General features: G+C 41.4%; 1 protein-coding gene across 4 annotated transcripts in view; it reads left to right on the top strand.

Moving 5' to 3' along the window:
• The window catches only part of inpp4b (inositol polyphosphate-4-phosphatase type II B), a 221,976-nt gene that overhangs the window by 63,629 nt on the left and 133,343 nt on the right, over window positions 1-25,004 (top strand). Inside the window, exon 1 of one of the 4 annotated variants that reach the window (XM_022202573.2) lies at window positions 20,514-20,855. The exons of the other annotated variants lie outside the window; for them this stretch is intronic. The gene's annotated coding sequence lies outside the window, so the exon portion shown is untranslated. Of the gene's footprint in view, window positions 1-20,513; window positions 20,856-25,004 lie in introns of those variants that run through there. 4 annotated transcript variants of the gene reach the window in all.

Below are 25,004 nucleotides of genomic sequence, written 5' to 3'. Positions count from 1 at the left end.
GTTTATGGGCAGAACACTGATGCGTTACAAAGATGTAGTGGTCTGCAGTTGTGGTGTGACAAGTGCACAAATAGATTAACTTGAGTAAGATCCCATTTTATGCAGGCTGTAAAAAGGTTTGCTACTGTCTCCTGTCACACACCTGTTACCTGCGAGCTGAGTCTGAACGGCTCATGGTCTTGGCTGAAGCAGCTTTGAGAGAGAGAATTTTGTAATAGCTAAAGTTCAAGAGCTGTGATGAATTATCCACAGAACATTGGACTCGATGTGCTGCTTAGCCATGCTTCAGTGTCTGCCCTGAGCATACGTATTATCCATTGTGTGTTTTAAATTGTGAAATTAATTCCCAGTTCGTCACAGCTTTTGGATCTGGGGCCTTGAGGGAGACTGCTGAGCTGAAAATGAAAGTTTCGATTTAAGTTTTTGGCAGACTCTATAGATGCTAAATTTACCAGAACAGAACACACCGCTGAGATCATTTCACGTCCATGCTCTTCAGACAAATACATATAAATTTTAAAGCAGAAACAACCTCTTGCACACATATAAACTAGTTTGCCACCTTTTAATAACTTCACATACTGTGTTGGCTGGCGTTTCCGGCAGATTCCGTTACTCTGCCGTCTACCTGATTTGAGGATTGTTTGACTGGCAGATATTAGCCACATCTCAGGAGGCAGATTGAACAGCCCCTGCTCCACGGTGAATTGTCACTCCAATTATGAACTGCTGAAGTATGGAGAATCCCACCCTCAGTTAATCCTGCCCCGTCAATAATCATGTTGTGTGAAAGACGGTGACTTGACATATTTTTGGCATGGCCACTTGCTTTTAGCTGGATGAGTGTCAATGTGGTGGGAAATTTCTGTAAGAGCAAGTGTTTACTGCCAGGGAGGGAGAGAGGGGAGGGAGAGGGGGAGAGAAATGGAAGCAGTCAGGGAAACGAAGCAGACAGCAAGATAGAGAGAGAGAGAGAGCTAGAGGGGACACACACACACACACACACACACACACACACACACACACACACACACACACACACACACACACACACAGGAACACACTTTTACAAGAACCAATCTCAGAGATATCCAAGAAAGGTCCTGGTAGTGATTGGGTGGACAGCCTAGCAGTGATAACCTACGAGAGTAACAGTCCTCAGATAAGGACTGCCTCTTGTCTGATGGCCAGTTTGCTTCCCTCCCCGTCATTGTGGCAATGTCAGCCAATGTCACAAGTGCTGAAAAGTGCTGCTGTTCAAGTCTGCTATGCTGAAATTAGTAAAACTAGAGTCGTCTCTCTTTTTCGTTGTTCACTTGTTTGCCGGCGCTCTTACAGGGCAAGAAAACCGAAGACGCCCCCCTGCCGTTTTCTCACACCCACCTCTCCTGTTTTATGGCTCGGTCTGCTTCTGTAATTGATGCATGCCATGCCAGCGTCCAATTAGTTTTGTGTCAGTGCAGCATATTAAAATGTCACAGCAATGATCAACACACAACAGTTTGCTCTTCCTTATTAAATCAGGCATGCTCATTTTCCCCCCTTCTAAATACAGGTATATCCGCGAAGATTGTCTCGTTGCCTTTGCAATTTTAAAGCAGTGTTACTTCTTCATTACTATTCGAATCCTTACTTTCATTTAAATATTCTTTCAAAAAATGCACAATAGTTTTGACCCTTATTTCTAAAGTGTCTTCACTGAGAGCAGTTCTTTAAATCAAGGGTGTCAAACTCATTTAGTTCGGGGGCCACATTCAGCCCAATTTAATCTCAAGTGAGCAGTAAAATCATAGAATGATAACCTAAAAATAGCGTTAACTTCGAATTTTTACCTTTGTTTTAGTGCAAAAAAGTCGATTCTGAAAAGTTCACTTTTAATGATGCATGATATGATGAACAACCTGAAATTTCTTAAGAAAAATAAATTCAGTTCCAACAACAATATGCCTCAGTTTATCATTTACACATTACAACTTCCAGAACACAGAGTGTCTACAAAGTTTAGTCACATTTAGTCGCAGGTATCTGGAACTGAATGATACAGTATTTTACTTTAAAAAAGACAAAAACATCAAAAACAAGACAAAATATTACAAAAATGAAACACAAAATGACAAAAATGAGACATAAAACGACCCAAACGAGTCAAAAAATGACAAAAACATGAAGCAAAATGACAAAAACGACACACAAAACAATTAATAAAGCAAAACACAAAACGACAAAAATGAGAAATAAAACGTCAAAAACATGCGACAAACGACAAAAGTCAGAAAAAAGACAAAAAACAAGAAAAACAAGACAAAATATTACAAAAATGAGACAGAATGACAAGAGTGAGAAACAAAATGACAAAAAATGAGACAAACCAAAGAAAAAAACAAAAAAGACACAAGTTTGACAAAAAAAGTCACAAAATGACAAAAAAGTGGACAAGCGTCACAAACAAACAAAAACAAAATGACAATGATACACAGAAAAATGAATAAAGCAAAACACAAAACCACAAAAATGAGAAAGAAAACGACAAAAACATCAAACGACAAAAGTCAGATGAAAAAAGACAAAAATAAGACAAAATATTACAGAAATGAGACACAAAATGACAAAAGAATGAACAATCTAGTGTTTTACTTTATGATCAAAACAACTTGTCATGGTCTAGAAATTATTTATAATTTACAGTTTTACAAATTTACAATTTGCAGCTGATGTCTTCTCTGTAATTTTTACACTTTACAAAGTCGCCCTTGCTTGAGGATTATCTCGTTGCCTTCGCAATTTTACAGCAGTGTAGCCTCGTTATTACTATTTAAATTTTTACTTTCTTTCAAATATTGCTTCATAAAAATATGCCAAATAGTTTAACCGTTATTTATTGAGTGTCTTCACTGAGAGCAGCTCTTCAAACAAAGTCTCACTTACAGTCACACGCTTTAATACCTGGAAGCTGCCCAGTACAACCACAGTACTGTAACGCTTCAGTACCTTAACAAAGCACCTTCCAATTGGCCTCTCCTTCACCCATTCACACACTGATGGCTGGTGTTTATAGAAAACACCCACCAGTCTGTCAACCGGGAGCAGTTTGGGATTCACGGTCTTGGTGAGGATGATCGAATCACCGGTCCTGTGATTAATAACCAGCTCTACGACATGCGCCTCAGCTGTCCACATGCAGTCGGGTCCATAATTACTTGGGCAGTGATGCAATGTTTGCAGTTTTGCTTCTGTATGACAACACAGTGGATTTTCAGCTTTAGCTTTCAGCTTTATTTCAAAGGGGTTTAACAATATACTGCAATGAAGAATGCTTTTAGGGATAACAGTCATTTTTCCACATTGTTTTTCCATTTTCACAAGCTGAAATACAATTAGACAAACTAAAACAGTTATAAACATCAGGATTAATTTCAATACTTGGATACATCTGGCAATGAAAGCGTTTATTGAGTAGTTACTTTTGAGACTTTTGAAAACGGGGATTACGTAAAACTAAAAGGACTGTTATTCCTCAGTGGTCAATGCAATATTATTAATAAACAAACTGAATTAAAACTGAAAGTCTACACTTCAGTCACATTTTGATTGCTCCATTTCAGATCCATTTTGATAGCCTAGCCGCGCTAGACAACCCACGGCAACGAATTTAATTCTCTGCCAGGGTGGGTCTAGTTACCCTCCATAAGGCTCGAGGTTGGATTCTCCTAAAACTGGCCGGACGAATCACCATGAAGTGTAGAGTCAGAAGGCGGGCGTAACTAAGTGACGACAGAGGCGTGACGATTCTGACAGAAACAACCGGAAACAACCAGCCTAGCCGCGCTAGACAACCCACGGCAACGAATTTAATTCTCTGCCAGGGTCGACAACAAAAACGACAACAGTCGTTGAGCTCCATTAGCACCGACTCTGAATAATCTTTCTGTTAACATGTCTGTAATATACTTGAGCTTCACCCATTGACTGTATAAATAAGGCTTCACCGAACTACCGCATCCTCTGATTTCCGGCGCTCTAGGAACTCCGTCAGCCTATTCGTTGCGCTGATTGGTTGTATACCTACCCAATTGCTGCAGAGTGATTTGATAGACAACCTTTTAGCCCGCCTCCCTCCCTGTCGAGCATGCCTAGACCCTTGTGTCTTCAGAGCATGGGTCTAGCGCAGCTAGGCTACCATTTTGATGGTGTCCAGGAGCAAATTTACAAATATTGAAACTGTAATTCTCATAGTCTGCACTGTTGGCCAGTGAGAAGCTCCAGTGGTGCAGTCAGGGTGAAGATCCCCAACAGTGGGGAAAATGAGGAATAAGGGGTGAAGTGTTGCTCTTTAAATATCCTGTAGATTTATGCTGCTGGGTTCAGGGATAAAACCTGTGACCTTGGGCAGCTGAGGCTCAGGTGGTAGATCGGGTTGTCCACTAATTGCAACTTTGATGCTTGAATCCCCGAGTCCTCCTGTCCACATGCTGATGTGTCTTTTAGCGAGACGCTGAACTTCAAGCTGCTCCCAGCAGCCAATGGTGTGTGAATGAGAAGTAAAGATTGCAAAGCCCTTTCTTAGCTACGAAGGTAAAGAAAACGCACTATATATGCACTATATAAGAGCAGTCACTTTATCATTTAGCTTCTTTGACACTAACGCTGTTTGTATATAGAAGGCATAGTGTGAGCAGAACGTTAGCCAAGCAGCTACAGCAGCTTCAGTCTAAACATTCGGCATAACACTGACCTATGAGTCACCCGACTCTTAGAAGTTCTCAGAACTTGATGCATAATCGCTAGCTACTGAGTGAAATGCAAGAAAACAGACCTGAAGGACAAAATGTATTGAAGGTGTGTAGACAGCCCGGCTGGTTTAGATTTTTTTTTAAAAACATCTTGTCCTTTGGATTACTGTAAAATATCGCTGAAGATACTCCTGTATAGACATCATTCAATGATATAAAGAAAACCCTATTCCAGAATTAGACTACATTTGGGCTTCAAAATTAAAAAATAAACCTTCTCTTTTCCAATTTTCTGCTCTATATTCATCGATAATAGGTGATAATCTATCAAAGGCTTGATTGGCTCATCTTACACATCAATGGCACCTCTATCTATAAAATCTATTTGATGATGTTTATTCCAGCTTCTTTCTGTACTTGCTAAAAAGGTCATGCTCACAGGGTTGCTGTGGGACACACGTCCCATGCATGATAATTATTATTAATAATATTATGTTGATTAAAAAAATGTTCCCACAATTACAAGAGACAGAATGGGAAAAAGTAATACTTAAAAAAGGAGATTTGAATTTAGTTTTAACTGTTTTATTTGAGATTCAATTTGGTCATCAGAGAGGTGGGACAAGAGAAAAATAGCATTTTAGGGGGAGCTCCAGACTTACTTGGTTTGATTCTCCTAGTTTTTTTTTTTAGATTTGGTCTCAGGACAAGAAAATTTAAACAACTGCATGTTTAGTATTTTATACATGGATTATTTGAAATTTAATGGGTGGGGCGTAAAATGTCCATCAATTGTGGAATGACCCATAAAACATGCAAGGGTGAGACAAATGGGAATTTTGCAATAATCCTACAAATTGAGAGAGACAAAGATAGCTTCAGGTTAAAGATGTTCATCAAAATGCACATAATAGTAAATTCTGTCAAGACATTCAGCATGACAGCTAAGTGTTCTGACATAAAAGTTGATGAAAAAAACGGTGAAATCTGTGTGACGCACTTGGATTTGGCATTTTTCAGCCGTTGAAACAGTGAGTGACCCACACAGATTGGGACAAAACACAACAGAGGGAATTTCAAGGATGACAGCGCATCACTTGTAGGCGTGTGTGAAAAAGTCCTGGCTTTCAACATACAGCTATGATGTGTAGTAACACCCTTGCTTGCTCTCAGGAAATAGCTGCAGTCATTCTGATGGAATTTTTTTTACACAGAAGTTCTATTGTCGTCGCGCATTCTCCACATTCTGACTGACCTTGGATTTTACTAACTTCCACATACTGGAGATGATGCTTCGCCTGGCCTTCTGCAAACCCTCACATTAGCAGCAGGAAAATAAGGCTGGAAACTGGACTCATCTGAACACAGAATCTTCTTCCAATTCCTTACTGTCCAGTTCTTGTGTGCTTGGGCCCAACGACGCCAGGTCAACCTCTGTCTCTCATTGATCAGGGGCTTCTTGATAGCCTTCAAGGACCTTAAGCTATGATCTAAAAGTCTACAACGTACAGTAGGGGTGGAACACTGGACACCAGTTTGGTTTGACCACTGCTGCTGAAGCTCCTGTGATGTCATTTGGCGTTTTTCCTGCACATGCGGATCAGGATGAGGTCATTTCTTGCTGAAGAAACCCTCGAACGCCCAGATCTTGGTTCTAAGCTGTTGGTTCATCTGTATTTCTGCAGAGTGAATCCAACTGCTGAAGGACTGCATCTGCACTTCCTGTCTATCTGATCACAGCTGTACCCTTCCTGGCTGAGAATCTGGATCTTCAGGCGTATTTCCTGCGTTAGGTTCTTTGTTTTAGTCATTTGTGTCTCTGATGAACTCTCATATGTGCTGGCTTTATATCGACACGAAGCACGGCAACAAAAATTGTGTATTTTAATAAAAGGCACAAAATGACCCAATACTTAACTTTTCTTATGTAGTTTGTTGGAACCAATCAATTTCAAGTCTTTATTGGCTTTTTAGGATTTGTTTAGTATTTTTCCACCACTATACATGATAGGTTATTTGGTGACTCTAAACTAGCTGTCGGTGTGAAAGTGAGAGTGTACGGCTGTATCCCCGCAACCGTTCAAAGGATAAAGTGAATGCATGGACGGATCCCTCCCTTGCATATAAAAGATTGTACAGTCACACTTTTGTGAACTTTCAGTGGCCTCTTCAAATTCACGAAGTGCCCCTCTTTAATCAGCTCGATACCCATCAAGCACCGCTGCGTCTTCAGAAATCCTCTTTCACAAATGCTCCCTAATTTCAATTTATTGGACGTTAAATTATCTGTACTCTGGCAGCCTCACTTGATTACAAAGGCTTTGATTTTGTTTTTAACGCTGTTCCCATTACTGCCACCAGTGGCCTGTTCCTTCCACGCTCCATTACAAGCAAAGGTGGGAGGATAAAACATCAGCCCAGAAGCAGAGGGTTACCAGTTCTGCTTTGTACTTTATGGTAATAGGCTAAGCTTCCACTTTTGCAGAAATATAACACCTTTTGCTTAAGCACTTTTGCTACATTAAAGGAACTGAAAAGTGTATTATTAGTGGGCAGTTGCGTGGAAAATGTATGACTTGTTTTAGAGCGGTAAAGTCATCTTGTGTTTATAGACACAGTCTGCAAATCAACCTCATCATTAAAGCAACCATGACAGCTTTTAATATTATGGATTCAGATTATATACTTTATGGCGAGCCTCCAAAACCTGAATGGAATTTGCCTTTCATGAGACAGATAAATTTGACATAGTAATGAATTGAAGCACTTCTTCAGATAGGGTGTGATCGGCCAGCTTTGAAAGCACATGCTCTCTGCCTTTTCTTATTAAAGAAAATCCTGTTGCCTTTAGCACGCTTGTAAAAGTGTTGGAGCCCGACGGATGACAATCGAGGGGGAATAAATGGTGCCTGACCCCAGAGAATAGAAAGTTTAAACACACTAAAGCATTTTTATTGACAACTGAGCATTCACTCTGCCATGTCAAGTTAACACTACATATGTCTGGCATGGCATCTGAAAAGCTCCATGGACGGGCTGTTAGCGGCGAAACAAGCCACACTGGAGCGATGTCTTAGAAAACATTTCAGGTTCTTTCTAAAGCCTGAGCCTCTGAAGTGCTTCCTCGCATTAGTGATGTCGTTTTCATTGCCTGACAATACTTCAAACTCCTGTTCACTGTATTTAGGAAGGCACCAGATAATTACTTTGTTTGCCCGCATTGTTCCCCCCACTGTGTTGACATGCACTTCAATAAAGCGACTCATTGTGCCAATGAATATTTACAATTGCTGGAAATTAAGTGTACTCTAGTGTTGTCGGGGTGTATGCAGTCATTCGTGAAAATAGTTGTTGGAATAGCGCACGCTCATAAAAACCAACCAACTAAATCTAAGCAGAGAAGCTAATTACGTATAAAAGTGCTGAGCGGATGTCTGGTGCTGGTGCCGCAAGGAGACGCCCTTCTTGTCAGGGTAAAGCCGCAACTTAACACAAGTGAATGGCACCAATAAATCGTGTCTGGTTGAAACGCAAGCAGTACAAGGAACCCACACCAGAGAGAGAGAGTTTGGTGTCAATGAATTGTGTTAGTAATTAGAGTGGAGCGTTTTGCAACACTAGAAGATGCATTTTAAAATTTTAGGCATTTTATGTTTAGATTCTTATCCCCAACGCCATCTGATTAGTCCCAGATTTGTTTTTCAACCTGATAACAGTTGTCAACATGCAGCCAAGCCATAAAGCTGCCTTTTCAGTGACAGGAAGAATTGATCTTGATACAGATGACGGCGCTGAAAGAACCTTGATCCCCACATCATGAAGACAGTCTGAGGTTGTTGGCAGAGGACGTTTAAATCAAAGAGCTGTGTCCAAATCCGACCTGTGGAGGACCTTGAAGCACTGCAGGTGTATCAAGGAGAATTTGTGCATTTTTGAAGGAATTTGGTGGTTAAAGTATACACTAACATTCAAAAAAGTAGGGTCAGCCAAGCAATTTCATGTTTTTCACTTTTATTCATGTGCTAACATAACTGCACAAGGGTTTTCTAATCATCAGTTAGCCTTTCAACACCGTTAGCTAACACAATGTAGCATTAGAACACAGGAGTGATGGTTCCTGGAAATGTTCCTCTGTACCCCTATGGAGATATTCCACTAAAAATCAGCCTTTTCCAGCTAGAATAGTCATTTACAACATTAACAATGAGGACATTTCTAAGTGACCCCAAGCTTTTAAAAGGTAGTGTACATGTTTTGGTTTCTTTTTTCTGTTTGGTGATCTTTGTATGAAGTTAATCATCAGAAAAGGATTATGCACGATAAAACAGTCGATTAAAGATAAGCATGCTGTAGCAAATCACCGAATCCTCCCTCATGTCAGGGATCGTCTAGAAAAATGTGGAAACTTCAATGGCACCTTGCAAAATCCTAAAGCTCAGATACTTCAAATACTTTTTCAATGATACATTTTTGAAGTTTGGCCCTCGGAGTTAAATTTCATCATTATTGAGAGCGCTTCCAAGCCTCACACTTTGCTTTTGTTTCATGGATGGACTTGAATTTGTGCTCAACATCCACAAAGAATGCAAGTAAACAGATGCTTTTTTATATATATAGTTTTCCACTTAAATGAATAATCATTTATCTTTGATGACTATTGTAAAAAAAATAAAAAAAAGAAAAAGAAAGGGAAAAAAAAAGAACAGAACAGAAATTGTTGAGGCTTACAAGGATTCACAAAATGATGAAATTTAGCTTCAAGGGTAAAACTTTAAAATTTTATGACTGATTGAGTATGTGGGGTAGAGCCGTAGGTTCTGTGAACTTAAAAAAGTTTTCACATGAATTTATTTTCCAAGTAAATTCCATGACATGCACAGGAGGAGTTAAGTGAGTTGGCATGAAATGACCCTAAAAAAAAAGAACTAAACTAAAAGAATGCTTCACCATTTAAATAAGTAGAGGAAGTTAGATGTGAAGATCAATATCGGTCTTATTTTTATCAGTGTAGTAAAAAATTCTAGCCAACAGCTTATCATGTCTTGAAGACTGGAAACAGAAACAGCCAGCTTAGCTCAGTCCAAAGATTGCAAAATCTGCCTTCAAGCATTTGTAAAGCTAATTAACATTTAATATCTTGTTTGTTTAGCCAGAAAAGAAAACAAAGTGCAAAAAGTAGCAGCTGCTGGCTCCAGCCTAATTCAACTAATGTAACTCTCAGTAAGAAAGTGTACATTTCAGACAAGTATGTTACATAACTAAATCTGTTTTGATGATATTCACATAACTTTATATTTATTTTCAGTAAAATGAGCTGACATTTCCTTTAACTCAGCTATGTGTCAGCATGAAATGCAATGGACAAGAAAGAGAAAGAAAGCATTCAGGAGTAAACAAACTGCTTTCGTTTGAGTTTTCTTAAGGCCATCAGACATGAATGGTTGAATGTGTTGTGTTGGACTAGATGTTGGTATCCCTTCTTGCATACACAAGACACCTTCTAAGAATCTGTGGGATGGTCAAGTGAGTGAGAGCCTCTGGGTTATCAAGTAGGCGCCGTCTTTTCGAGGTGTTTAGCTGACCGACTCACGACACCTCCAGAGGGTTCAGCAGTGACTTCCAGCGCCCCAGGTACACTCCTTAGATGCCATCTACTCACTTGAAGACCCAGGTGCAGTCCTTTCTGTTTATCCACAGCCACTGACTTCCTTTTTCAGCAGCTCTGGAGAGGTCCTTGATTGCCTGTCGTTGGGCCTTCCACAGTACTCCCATCTCCCAGAGAAGCCTGGATGTTGAGGTGGCTACAAACCTTCTGCGGTCTCCTTCAGCTGCTCGGACCCTCACCATCCAGCCTCGCTGTTTTTCATCGACAGCAAGCTCCATATATCTCAGCTTCTTGCGCTCGTAGGCCTCCTCTACTGAGATCTCCCAGGCACTGTGAGCTCGTTGATGTAAATGTGCCTAAGAGAAGCTCACCATAGCACCAGGTCTGGTTGCAGGTTGATGGATATGATCTCAGGTGGGAAGCAGAGCTTTTGGTTCAGGTCTACCAGCATCTTCCAACCACAAGTGCAACCCAGGTAAAATGGGACACTCTGAAATAGTTTTGTTGGCCATCAAGCAGCATCAAGCTGCTCTGTTTTTATTGGACAGGTAAGCTGCCAGTCAAAGTGAGTAAGCCAATGGTAGCACACCTTGGCCTCGCCCTACACCTGTGCATGCAATCAGTCATGCCAAGCTGTGGAAGACAACACAGCCAAGTTGAAACTCTCAGCAAACAATTGTATTTTCAAACCTGGAGAAGACTAGAACCTGGACTGACCAACAGACCAATCCCACGCAGGATGTGCTGCTCAGGACAGCCTCTGTCTACAAGCTGCTGAATGGATGGTGAGACATGCAATAAAACACTGCTGATGGAAGTGGGAATGCCAGATTTGCCATTTTAAATCCCGTTGTAACAACCAGTTTTTCTTTACCTGTTTGTCTAAACAGGTCAGGGCCTTTTTGTTGATTGGAAATGATAAGCTAGAAAAACACCTGCAAATCCTGTTTCAGTGCAGAGCTCAAAGTGTGGCTGCATTACTGCTGTAGCAGTAGGAGCATGCTGTGCCAACAGTTTTTTCCCTTTTTATTCATGTTTCCTTGAGATTTAGAGAATCTCAAACAAAATTTGTATTTTGAACTTTTGGAATTGTCTAATTAGGAGTGATTACTTAAATGATTGTATAAATTAGGTACTTTCTATTTTATTTTGTAGTCTTTTCATTGAATTGATTGTGCGTGCTGTTTTCCTTGATTTACATCAAGTGTTTTGTTTGAATACATCCATCCATCCATTCTCTATACATCGCTTTATCCTCACGAGGGTCACGGGGGGTGCTGGAGTCTATCTCAGCTGACTCGGGCGAAGGCAGGGGACACCCTGGACAGGTCGCCAGTCTGTCACAGGGCTACATATAGAGACAGACAATCACACTCACATTCACACCTACGGGCAATTTAGAGTAACCAATTAACCTCAGCATGTTTTTGGACTGTGGGAGTAAGCCGGAGTACTCAGAGAAAACCCACGCATGCACAGGGAGAACATGCAAACTCCATGCAGAAAGATCCCAGGCCCAGGCAGGGATTTGAACCGGGGATCTTCTTGCTGCAAGGCGAAAGTGCTAACCACTACGTCACTGTGCAGTCCTGTTTGAATGCAGTTGGTTAAAAAATAAATTTGTGTTGTTTCATTAGCTTTCCTGTAGCTCCAGAAGCCATACCTAACTAAAATAGCCCCGTTCTTTAATTAATGATTTATTTTGTGATAAAATAGTTGTGTATTTGCATATATATAATATTTATTAAATATTGCATCATATGTGATAAACAAGCGCCTCTCCAAGTGGTGAGACAGGCTCGACCCTCAACCTCCTGGACAAATGCTGTTTCTTGCCAGTGTGATGATGTGGGTGGAGGGGGGCTGACACTCATCCAGCACTAGTGCCAGGCACTTCAGCACCTTTTTGTACCGCCGGGTGTAACAGTCTTGGGTAAGGCTGGTCTTGCAGCCCACTAAGTTGCGTTTGAGTGTAACTGGAGTCGGGCAGAGTGAGCATGTGGGGTCTTCACCAAACTGTTGTCTGAGATTCTTGGGCAATGGTAGGACATCACAGGCTAAGGGCTCCATCTTACATAACCTACTGCTATTCATGCACCTCACAGCGTGATGTTACTGCGTGTAGCTGGCATGCATATAAATGGGACATGGCAAATTGCCTGATGGAGCAGCAGGTAGCCACTCAATGCTGAAGTGCACCTTTCGAGGAAAACCTCTTTGTCATAACCTCTCGCAGACCTTCCCCCGTATAATCCTGCTCCAATCTCCTCAAGGTGGGATTTGTCGGGATCAATTTCATAATGCATTATTCATCTGAGAATTTAATCAAATATCTCCTTCACCAATCAGCCCAACCCATAGTTCTTTTAACCCTCCCTCACTTCTCTGCTCATTTTTATTGGTGATTGTAAGTGTCACCTGCAATAGCAGATTATCAGCCAAATAAATTACTGGGTCACGGGTGAATTAGACGCTCGGTTGACTGTAATCTTTTTTTTTTTCTCCCTGGGAAAAGTAGCTTATTGTAAGTTAGGGGTTTTTTTTTATTTGTTTTTTTCAAGCGAGAGAGGAAGAGAAAAATGCTCAAGAAAATCCCCTTCTGCCTGCCTTCCCGTGGGTTTCTGCAGTGTAATGGTTTCCTTTGAGAGAGACACTGGTGGAAAGTGCTGATGCTTGTTGGCTGTGTGAGTGTATTTGTGTAAAGGCAGCTATTTTCCATGGCTAACTGAGCCACTGATGAGCTTGCCAGTCCAGCCAGGGTCCTCTACAGTGTGCGAGTAAACCTTTGGACACGCAGCATTTGTAATCATGTGTGTGTAGTCATGCTGGGTGGATACAATTAAAACCAAACTCAGTTGTTCAACTGAGATCGATGAAATAAGGCGGCTGTAACTTTGCCAACCTGTCCAAGCATTGCGCTGTGCTAACACTAATGTATATCACCTCTGGTACAGAAGCCTGCCTTTTTGTTAGCTCATTCAGACATTACATTTTTCTTTCTCCACCCCCCTTCACCCAGGAGGACTGAGGAGTAAATGAATGTGGGGCAGAACAGCTTTTGTCACTGCTTTGTTGTTTCGTTCTGTTTGCGCAGATGGATTATAAGATAATCAGAAATCAGCCAACATTGTTTCCCCACTGCACACCCAAAGAGGGTGGGAAGACATTAAAAACCTCAGAAGCTTTTTTTTATTATTATTTCCCTCTCTCCAGGAAGTACAAATATATTTGTTTGATCTTATCACTCTCCCATTTTCTGAAGAATTTTATATGCTGTTCATGCAACAACAACAAAAAAATTATACTTTCTAAATCTCTTCATCTGCTATCTCGAAGCCACCAAGGACAAATTCTATGCTCACATAAGCAATATATTTAGTTCAAAAGGCTCTTTTGTTGGTGTTGTTCCACATCAATCGGCAAATATGTCATTTAGTCAACTAATATGTTCTGAGGTGTGCTGAGAAACAGAAATAGCTTGCGGCTCTTGCACTTCTCCCACTCTTTCCTGCATCTTGTTGTTTACTAAGTCAAGGTGGTGCGAGTCATCTGAAACTGCAGCTTCTATATGGACTTGGTTTTATGTTATCCCACTGGTAAGGAAGGGCCAGGAAAGCTCGTCTGAAACTCCTACTCAGTAAGAGCAAGTTTACTGCCAGAGCTTTTAAGTTGCAGTTTACGGCTCACCTCTTGCACAGTGAGTGACACCCATGCAGATGCACGCTTTGACTTGACACTTTCAGCTTTTTGGTGTGTCGTTGCCATCTTTGTGGCTGTTGAAATGCTGTTAGACATGGCTGGAAGCAATATGCAACATTCACACAAGTTAAAAGCATGTAAGAGCAAGAGTAAAATGCACATATGAGCAGAGATCACACAGTTCCACCATAAGCTTCTCATAAGTTTATGCCACAGGTTTCTCTGAATTGAAGGAGAGGAGTCATATGAAACCCGCCTATTAGAAGACTACTGCAGGAAGAACTCTCCACCCACGCAAACCTTTACCCCCATCTGCTTGAAAATGAAACGTATAGCAGCGAGATTCACACAGAGGTGTTTGAATCTTACTCACTGAGGGATAAAAGTTCCTGGGTACGACGTGTGTACTGCAGCCGGCTTATTGTGCTCCCAAAGTACGTTCAGTGAGGATGCACTGAACACTGAATTTGACTGCATAGTGAAGTCGTCGAGGAGCAGACTCTCTCGATCTTATGGCGCATCAATCTCTGTCTTTCTGCCTGTCTAGGCTGTTAACCACCTCTGGGCTGCACCATTGATCTCTATAATTGTCTCCCACTCTTCAAAGGGAGCTAAGAGTTGGTTTGATCTGAGCTGTTTACTTTCACAGCCCCTATAGCCCCGCGCTCCGAAGAAGAGAGCTATCAACCACTTCAGGCATGAGCTAGCATATTATAACACCATTATTGTGTGCCTGCGTATGTAAGAGTGTGCGAGAAAAAAGGCGAGGTAGAGTGAGGGAGTCCCGACATAGCCTGTAGCCTTGGGGTGAGCTAGCAGCCTCTTGCTGTTACATAAGGGCAGGGAATTGAAGCCTGCATATTTCCTCTTATCTATCCACAGGTAGGCAACACAAGACTCTGTATTATGCCTCTACTGTGCACAAAATGCAGGCTACATTCAGTGAGTGAAACATGCTTTCTTGACGTTAGATACCAAAAGCTTCCAATTAATTCTACAATGAAGATAACAGTGATGACTTGACAAACAGGATGCTGTACTTCGCAACATGTTGTGTGGGTGATTAAAAAGATTAAAAAAAAATAAAAAATTCGTCCTTCCACTCGTTGTGCAAAGCTGCCCTTTGCAACAATTTGTGGGCCTGAACTTGAACCACAGCGCCGAGAAGAGGAAGTTCTTAACCGCAGCCTCCATCTGCTCGGGCTGATAGCAGACTGCTATAAGTAGCTGATATTAAACACTTGCATACTGTAAGTGTGTGATCATATGGATCTGCTTCATTTGCTGACACGGGCAACAACAACAAAAGCAGCCTATTAAAATGCAAGTCTAACTTAACAAGCTTCAAGTTTGCTGTGCTGTAATTTAAACGCAGTGCTCGAGTCAATACAGAGGGGTTTGAATGAGGCGGTGCAGTCTGTGGACCTGCTACCAAGTCATGTTTACAGACTGTGAGTGAAGGGAGCCTTGATTTTTATCACCTAGTCTGCAGTGGGGTTAGCTATTAAACTTTATGGAGCAAAGCTGAGAGTGTGTGTGTGGGGGGGGCTTTGGTGTGTGCTCCCTGTGTACCAAGGGCAGGCTGCAGTTGCCACAGCTCGAGTTTCTTTTTCTCTTACCTGCAGCTTTCACTTGTGAGACAGATATGCATGAATGTGGAAATCGGATTTTCTGTTTAATGGAACTCAAGTACGTCCTTATCGGTCTTTGTGGCCTGTGTTGAACCTACCTGGGCACTTCTGTCACAGAGGTTGCTTGATTGTTGGCCAGACACAAAAAAGGACAAAACCTGATGAAGTAAGCAAGAGCAGCAGTTGAGGGAGTGAGATGAGAAACAAAAAAACCAAAGGTAGGTTCTTGTTTGGGGGCAGGCATTGACAAGCTGAAGAATGCGTGTGAGCAGGTATGAACATTGAGCCTGGCTTGCTTGTAGGAGATCCTCAGAAGCCCTAACCTGTTTTGTGAGGAAGAGGAATATTAACTTGTCGGCTGCTGCGCGGCGTTTATCGTACATTGCTCTATAGATCTGTCTGAACTTACAGTAAATGCAGGAGACGAAATCCGTGAAGGTACTTCCCCTGGAGGAAACCGCTATCTCTCAGCAGTCAGCTTTCGGTGAGTATTTACCTCTCAGGCTGAAAAAAATCAAGTGCTTGTAAAATCTCACGTGTAAAAATATCTTCGTGGAGTCTGTAGTTTTAGCGCAAGAAGTGTGCCGCTTTAAAGGTTTAGAGAAGTGTGTGTTTTTAGTATATTAGACGCTTTCAGTACACTAAGAATACAAACACTGACTGAGAGCTTTGTGTGCTTTATGCTGCTTCATAGGTTACAGCGTTTGGAGAATTTGTTGTTGAATTGTCTGTGGTAGAACATGTGAATTGTTCCGTTATCTGAGTGAAAAGCAAATTTCACCTTCCCTGAAAATACCCTGGCTCTGGCAAAACTGCAGATATACAACGGTAAAAATAGCACACAAGAGACTGGCAAATTCATTCAGTGGAAAATCTCCAGCTCCTGAAAATATGGAGACTTGGTATTCAGCGCCACAGTATCAAAGCTGGCATATTATGCTGGGATAATGGCTGAGATTGTTTGTCATTGTAGCGCACATTTCAGCACAGTGAGCTGTGTTCTTCAAACAGCTGGCTAATTAAACCAGCAAATGCATTTAGCTCTGATATCCCGATACTATTGTAGCTTCAATTTTAACATCACTCAGACATTAAGTTATTAATTCAGTTCTTCGTAATGCACGGCAATGTACTCTTTGTTGTTGGTCCCTGTAATCTACTCCACATTTTAGTTTGGGAATGGATTTTTTTCTAAAAACCCATGTTGTCATGGTAATTAACACTAGTCCGACTCCAAGTTAGATAAGAATTATCACTGAATTATGTGAGCACAGAAGTGAAGTCATGGAAAGCTATGCCAATTAAGAACCCACTTTTGCAATTTTACACTCTGTAATCTTACTATAGTTGAAAAAGATTAAAGTTTTGCTTTCTTTTATCAAAGCCAGACCCAGAGGGCATTTGTCTCTCCTTCTTCAGTTTAGTGTTTGCACAACAAGACGGACTTGTTTTACAGTAGATGCCTTTGATAAATTTCAAAAGTTATTCATATAGCAGTCAAGAATAGTACAAACGATTAATAAGGCATGTAATGGCAAAAAAACACTAGAAAAACACATCAAAGTATTTTTTTTTTATCTAAGTAAAATCAGTATTATTACACTCTAAGTACACTGCATAAACGCACACAAGCACACACACACACACGTAACAGGAAGTGCCCAGAACTTGGATCCTGCTGTGCCGCTATAGGTCAGACTGGGACCATTGAAAACCTCGAAGCAATTGACTATATCACACATACCCTCACACACTAATATATCAAACCTCATGAGCACAACTTACCATTTTAGCCTGAACATAAGAGAGCCCTGATTGCAGTGTGACCCCCTTTTTCAGACCCACACTTGTTTTGGAGCCGACGTGAAACACTATGACTTGAAACATTTTCTTAAGAGATAATGAAACACAAAATACTTCCAATTAAAGAGCACAGGCTTCCAAAACACTTTAATGTTCTGACAGACTCAAGAGAAACACTATCAGCAGGCATGAAAGTACTTGCTAGCTTAGTCGTATTAAGCCTACAAATGTTTGAGTCATTACAGAAATGGAGGGCATGTGGGCATCAAAACTTCTGAAAAATATACCTTCTCTTTTACAATTTTCTGTTTCATATTCATCAATAATAGGTAATAAACTATCAAAGGCTTGATTGGCTCTGCTTACACATCAATGGTACCATTTTTTCCATGTTTTGTTTGTTGTTTCTTAACCCTACTTCAATCACAGTAACAGAGTAGCTAATCCATGCTAATGTTAGCTTTTTCTCAGCAGTAGAAGCTAGATATTTAGCTAGCTGTTACTGTTGACCAAGAGGACAAACTGACTGATGGAAAACAGTAAAAAGAATTAGTCTGATCCTGATAATATGAGATAGAGTGAGACATTCAATCAAGGCTGACAATGTTATGAAAATATGAAAAATAGAAGAGAGGACATAGGTTTTCTTTACCCGTTCTTTTGGTAAACTGTTTGATGTAAATTCCAATGTTTCACGTGACTCACATGACTAGTGACAACTTCCACTTGCAGCCTGTATCTGGTGAGTCAGACTATTACAGACCAAACACCTCTGCTCTCCAAGCAGGACAATCGGTTCCACCAAACCACTGAAACTGCTCAGGAACAGCTGGAGGAACACAACAAAACATTGATCCAGCCTCCAAACTCCTGAGATTCCATTCTCATTAAGTATCCATGGGATGTGCTGTAACAAGCCAGACCCACAGAGGTCCAATGCAACAAGCTGCAGGATCTGCTGTCTTTGTCCCCAGCTGGATACCACAGGACACTTTCAAAGGTCCTGCGTCACTGGCACAGCAAGTCAGAGGTGTTCTATATATTTTGTTAAATTCAATCCAGTACAGGGACCATATCAGCGCTGTTCAGCTGTCCCTCTCATGTAAGCTGGTGGTAATGCCACTGAGATATATATGGGAAGGGCAAAAAGAGGGTGAGCTCAGGTCTGTCTACATCTCTGTCTGTCTGCAGGCTTTTTCTTTTTTTCCCCTTTTAACAGATCAAAGCAGGGGAATAGGGTCAAGGTAGAGAACCATGAAAGAAATAAGTCAGGGAAGAATGCAAGGACAATGTCGAGGGTAGACAGCTAAGGATGAGAACATCAGCTCACTGGGGGAAAACACAACCCAGTGCTTTTGTCTGTGCTCATCTGGGTTTAAGGTGTCTGGTAGTCTGAGATCCCTTATTGCATCTGTACAAAGACTTAAGCTGCCAGTGGCATTTGTTCTATCGTCTTTACACGGACTAACACGTCCACTGCCTACAGATTCATGTAAGGTCAATGAATAATGTGCTGCTGTGATAGAATTCAGCTGTGAACGCTGGTTGAAGAAAGCTTAAAAATGTTGAAATTAAGGAGAAACTTTCACAGGGAAGGACCCTCAAACATTTCACCTTCAGTAACTCTCTCTGCTGAATGTAAGACCGCTACATCTCAGTGTGCTTTTCAGAAACTCCGTTTGAATGTTCGGAAATATGTCAAGCATTTTGAACTTGCAAAGTATGGCATTAAGTATGCCTCGCTGCCATGTGCTTAATTCATATTTTGAGCAAGCTTTGATCTTTGATTCTCGATCCGTATATGCCATGATTCAAAATCCCATTCAAACTAATTCCTATTGTACGCTGCAATTTGAAGTGGGAGTATGTACAAGAAAAGGCCACGAAAACACATCAGGAACCACTGAGAGAGAGAGAGAGGGAGAGAAAAATAGCTGTAGCCAACTAAAAATTTCAAATGGGTTCGGCAGCAGCACCAGTGTACATAAACACCGTTAGATCGTCAGTGTAAGCAGTTTAACAGAAAGGGGAGCATCTTGGGTCATCTATTGGCAGCTATGAGTTCATGCATCAGTCTCAGGCTTCCATTTGGCACACAGGTCATCAATCCTCACTGTAAGTAAGGTGAAAATAGCACTTTAAATCCGCCCACACTTCCTAATTCCACACCCCACCTTCCATATTAAGGAAGGTTGACTCCTCATCACTGTGACCTCCGGTGATTGGTGTGTTTGTGCCAAACTGTGTGAACAACTGTTGGGTGTTTGTGCGGATGTGCGCGCCTCATTGTGTTTGGTTGTGTACCTGCTTGTGGTGATAAGGGCCAGTGTAGAGCGTGTCCTTTGTTCTGCCAGAATTACTCATCCCCCTGTGTCAGCATGGGTAAATTAAACCCTACTTAATCCAAGCTTTGAGCCCAGATAGGTAAAACCCAAGCCTGGTGTCGCCGGTGTTGTTGTTGTGTGTGTGTGCGTTTGTTCGTCATTGTCTCAGTATGCATTAATGGTGTTTTTTTCCCATCTCTCTAAGTGGCCGCTGAATGTGTCGGCAAATACGTGAATTAAAACGCGGGTATCTTCAACAAGCCTCTCGTGCAATCCTCAAGAACGTCAGTGTGTGTTTTGAAGTGTGTGTGTGCAAACAGACACTCCTACACATGTGCCTCGCACCGTGCGGTCGGAATTCATGTTAATTCAAGTAGCCATAACAAGTGTTTCTTTTCCTGTTGGCCATCTGAGTCACAGACTGCAGCCGAGGTGTGACACACAAGTCTGTCTCTCGCCCTCTCCCTCTCCGTCTCCCCCGATGTTCTTCTATATCTCTCACCTCTTTTCTGTGTTGCTATCTTTGTTTTCTACCCATTAATTGTCTGTCTTCCTTCCTTTCTGTCTCTTCCTCTTCTGTGTTGTTCTGCCCTCCTCCCTCTTCCCCCTCACTGCCTCCACTGCTTGCATTTGTCGACTCCCTCCCTCCCCTCTTGTGACTCCCTCCTCCTCCTCCTCCTCCTCCTTCTTTCTTTCGCTCTCCCTGGTCTCGCTTACCGTCAAGCTACAGCCACAGCAGCAACAGCAGCAGCGCCAGTAGCTCAGCCACAGCGGAGGCTGCAGTGTGTACGTCTGCGTGTGCTTCACGTGTTTCCATGTTTGCAGTGTATGAATCAGCCAGTGTGCCTGCTGGTCTTTGAGGAGCTAATATGACCTGTACATGGAGTTACTCTAACCGGGGACCGCAGGACGATTTGTAAGAAGACTGTCCTGGAGCTCTTTAAGAGGAAGAAGGAAGACATAACATCACTTTTTCCTCTCTCTCTTCTTTATTTCTGTCAAACTGTAGCTTTTCTCTCACTGTCGCGCTGGCTTACTGGCTCGGATCCTGTGAAACACAACTGTAAGTGGACTTCCGTGTGTGTGTGTGTGTGTGTGTGTGTGTGTGTGTGTGTGTGTGTGTGTTTTACGTGTATGATCTCACTCTTTGTCAGCTTTGACTTATTATAGCCACAGTTAGTGCTTGAGTGCACATATTTGCGTGCTACAATAAATGACATGTCATGACATCTCTAATGACTTAATTAGGCCAATTTGTAGCAAGGGAGCAGAGTATTCATGTAGACGCCACTGACCTCCGTGGTATAAATCTGTTCCTATTCATAAATGTTAATAGTGCACCAGATGCATATTATCAGCCGGTGCCAAACTGTCACTGCTGCCATTTGTATGAAATGTCATTTGTTGGCGTAGCATGTGAATGAATGTCCTCTCCTCCAGGTATTCTCTGCAGCTCGTGATTGAGGGAGTGTTAGTGTGTGCTGGTGTGTGTCACCCTGTCACACAGGACGTGGAGAAAATCAATAGATATACAGCTTCAGTTGGACCTTTTACCCTTTGCCTGGTGATGAGCAGACGCTGTGGCCTTCAAGGGTCCACAGATGAGTGGTCGGGATGGCCTGCAGATGTGCAGTCTGTCAGCTCTGCGTGCTCCTGCACAAGCGTCTTTCATTTTTTTGTACACGATTGATCTGTGTGTGTTTTTCAAGAGCTCTTTTGTGTTAAGATGTGGCTTAACACTGTCCCTTTAGCTTAAAACCAGGGAAGGAGATCATAGATCAAAAGTTCCGCTAGTAGCTCCCAGCCGGCGTGGCCAATGGAAGCAGTCAAAGAAATGTGCGAGAGCAGGTGGAAAAAAGTGAGAGAGCCACAGCATGTGAGATGGGAACAGAGGGAGACCATCATAATCAATCCTCCGTGATCCTGGAAGAGCTTCATTTGTCTTCTTCGCTCACTCCACTCCTCCTCTTGCCCCCATCTTTCTCTCATTTTCCCTGGTATAGCTACTTTGATCTTGCGTAAGAAGATGGTCTCCAGAGCTTCATTACTTTTAAAGCCTTCATCGTGAGGGGCCATAAAATGATGCTAAGGAATGGATTTCTAAGACCATTTACCAGACGTTCTGTGCCGACTAGCGAGTAATGGCTACATAGGGATATTATGTTCCTCCGCTGTGTGTAATGGCCTTCTGTGCCTTGTGCTCTGGGTTATCAGGGCAAACTGGGATTGGCTATGATACGTCACTGCTGAAGAATATGACGTTGTGCATATTAAGCGGCGCCTACTGGGGATCCTGGCTCTGTTTAATTCATAAGGACATGGCACTGTGCTGCATAAACCTGAAACTCAATGTGATGCTTGGGGTTTGTGTGTCTTATCAAATTTCAGCAGTTTTTTTTTTTTTTAACCTTTCACATGTGCTTAAATATTATTTTTCTCTCAGCACTGACCTTGTGTTTTGGTCTGCTCCGGTTTCTTTCTTTTTCTTTCTTTTCTGTTTTGTAGTCATGCGTTTGCCTACTTGTCAATGGATTGGACAAAAGAATGTGTTTGGGGCTGTAAGCATGAGGACATTTGTATGGGGTGGCAGGAAAATGCCGGGGAGGAAATGATTGAGAGAAAAGGTCAGTAGACAGGATGCACTTTTTTTTATAATCTGATACATAGAGACCGAAAAGTAGACGGAGACAAAAAGCAGTGCAGCATTAGCAGGAGAGAGAAAGCAAAATTAGAGGTAAAAAGGAAGCTGGAAACACAAACCTTGAAAGAAAAGATAAGAAGAAAATGTGTCTTTGTCTAACTGGAAAATATTTTTAGCTGGTGACAAAATTAAAATCCATGACACTAAAACTGAGTCACATCTGTGCTGAATGACTTGTATGTAATAGTCATGTGACCTGTCAGGTTTGCAGTGTTTCGGGGTGCTGGTGTAGCTTTATTCTGTCTTGCCTACTTAACCACAGTTTCCATAGGAGCCTGTCTGGTTGGGAGGGTGGCTGGTAAATGTATTCTGACCCAGTTGCTAGTTAAATGTTAAAACAGTGCAGCCTAATCCAGACATCACAAAACTAACAACTTGGCTACTTTCCGTTACTTCTGGATTAACGCAATACTAAAAGAAAAAAAGACAAAATAAAGATTAGGATTTTAAAATATATTCTATATATATTTATTACTTTTGCCTTGCTGTGTCATGTATTCCTGCTGTGCACGTTTCCAATTTTCAGCTACTAGCTGGAGTTACATTGTGAGAAAGTGGTGGTAGGGTGTGTAACATGTTGATAAATAGATGGCAGGATATTATTTTTTTGTGATATTTATTTTATTCTTTTTATTTATTTGCTATACTAATTGAATTCAATAGAAATTAGGTGGAACTTGCCCTTTAAATAAGATGAAATGATGTTGTGGTCATAATTGAGAGACAGGAGAGTAAAACATAATCAAACTAGAAAAGCACTGAGAGAGCGCAGTACCCCACCAAAGCTGTTCATTCCTCCATATGGTATTATCAGAAATGCAGCATTTTTTGTTTTTTAGAGATGCAGCATTAGTTTATTAGTTGTTTATAATCAGAAATCACGGCAACATAGAATGTGGTCATTTAATATAGATGGACCCACAAACAAAATGACCTTGCGCTCAGCTGAGATATTGTGATTTCATCTCGGCAACTCGACCAAGAACTCTGGATGAGTTAAAACAGAGAATTCAGGATGAAATTCACAGTATTCCAGCTGAGATGTTGCAGCACCCAATGAGGAATCTCAACAGCAGATTTCAAGAATGCATTCGTACAGGAGGACGCCATCTACAGGAAGTAATTTTTAAAAAATGAAAACTCCATCATTGTTTCTTAAATGGCATGTTTTAAGGTTTCAATTACTATGAATAAAATATTTTTCTTCCATCACTCTTGGTTTTATTGGATTGTTAAAAAGTTCCCGTTTTTTTGTGTCACCCTGTGCATGTGTACATCATGTACGGATACCGAATCGCGTGACCTAAATATGTAGTGGGCGGCAGGAATTGATGGGACTCAAACACCCCCACAATTTAACCAATTGTTCCTTGTATCATTTCCAACAGACAAGTCTCCATAAGTCCACAGCGGTGGATTTGTAGTAGGATCACATTCATGTGATTGGCAGCTGACATAGTATTCATTTGTTGTCATGGTTACAGTGACGCCATGCTGCCATCTCGCAATGATACAGAAATCTTTAACAAATCCGGACAATACGCTGCATCACTGCCAAAATCTAATCAACTGGTCCTTGTGTCACTTCTGACCTTGCCTGAAAATTTCATCCAAATCCGTTAAACCGTTTTTGAGTAATGTTACAAACAGACAGACAAATGTACACCCATCATCACATAACTCCATGGCATTTAATATAGAATGACATACTACCATGCCAGTGTTACCAATGATCATGCTTTTAAAATCTGCTTCTAGGTTCTGTCTCGATCTGTCACACTGCCTAAACAAATATCACACCAAGTAAGGAAGCTTTAAAGCCCCTTCTTTATGAAAAACACACCGCCTAAATAGGTTTTTTTGCACAAACGTTAAAGTTTGAACATCAGACACTTTCCATATTTCAGCATCACAGTAAGCACAAAGGACATTTAATGTGGCTTTTGTTGACACAGGTAAAATCCCACCGTTTCATTTAGCAGAGGCTCTCATCCAAAGCAACATACATCTGACAGCAGATACAACACAAGCAAAGATCTAGTCAGGAGAAAACAACCTGGATAAGAGGCATAAAACAAGCACGCAATACTCCATTTACTTGTCTCTCTAATTTAATCTATTTATCTATTCTCTTCCCAAATTACAACTTTGGGCTACAATAAAGAGAGTGAAATTAATGAGACTCACTAATGTGTAATCTGGGATTTTTTACAAAGTGTTTACAAGAGCTGAAGTTTAGTTTGTTGCCTCCAGCTGTTTGCAGGAGTTTGTCCTCTGAGTTTATTTGGCAGCTTTAGGCACCGGAAGGATCCATGTGAGAATGCAACGACCAGCATTGTACAACAGCAGTAATCTAACAGTAAATTAAATTCTGTACTTTTCTTCACTGTAAACAGGCGAGCCGTCACACACAGAGTTACAGTTGATCTACTTATTTCTTACATGGCGGGCAATTACATTTAAATGTCAGTAAAAGTCTGATTTTTATTTTTATTTTTTTACAAGTGAGTG

The sequence above is a fragment of the Acanthochromis polyacanthus genome, chromosome 3, assembly GCF_021347895.1.
Source record: "Acanthochromis polyacanthus isolate Apoly-LR-REF ecotype Palm Island chromosome 3, KAUST_Apoly_ChrSc, whole genome shotgun sequence".
Lineage (NCBI taxonomy): Eukaryota > Metazoa > Chordata > Actinopteri > Pomacentridae > Acanthochromis > Acanthochromis polyacanthus.
This window is presented reverse-complemented; position numbering and strand designations above follow the sequence as displayed.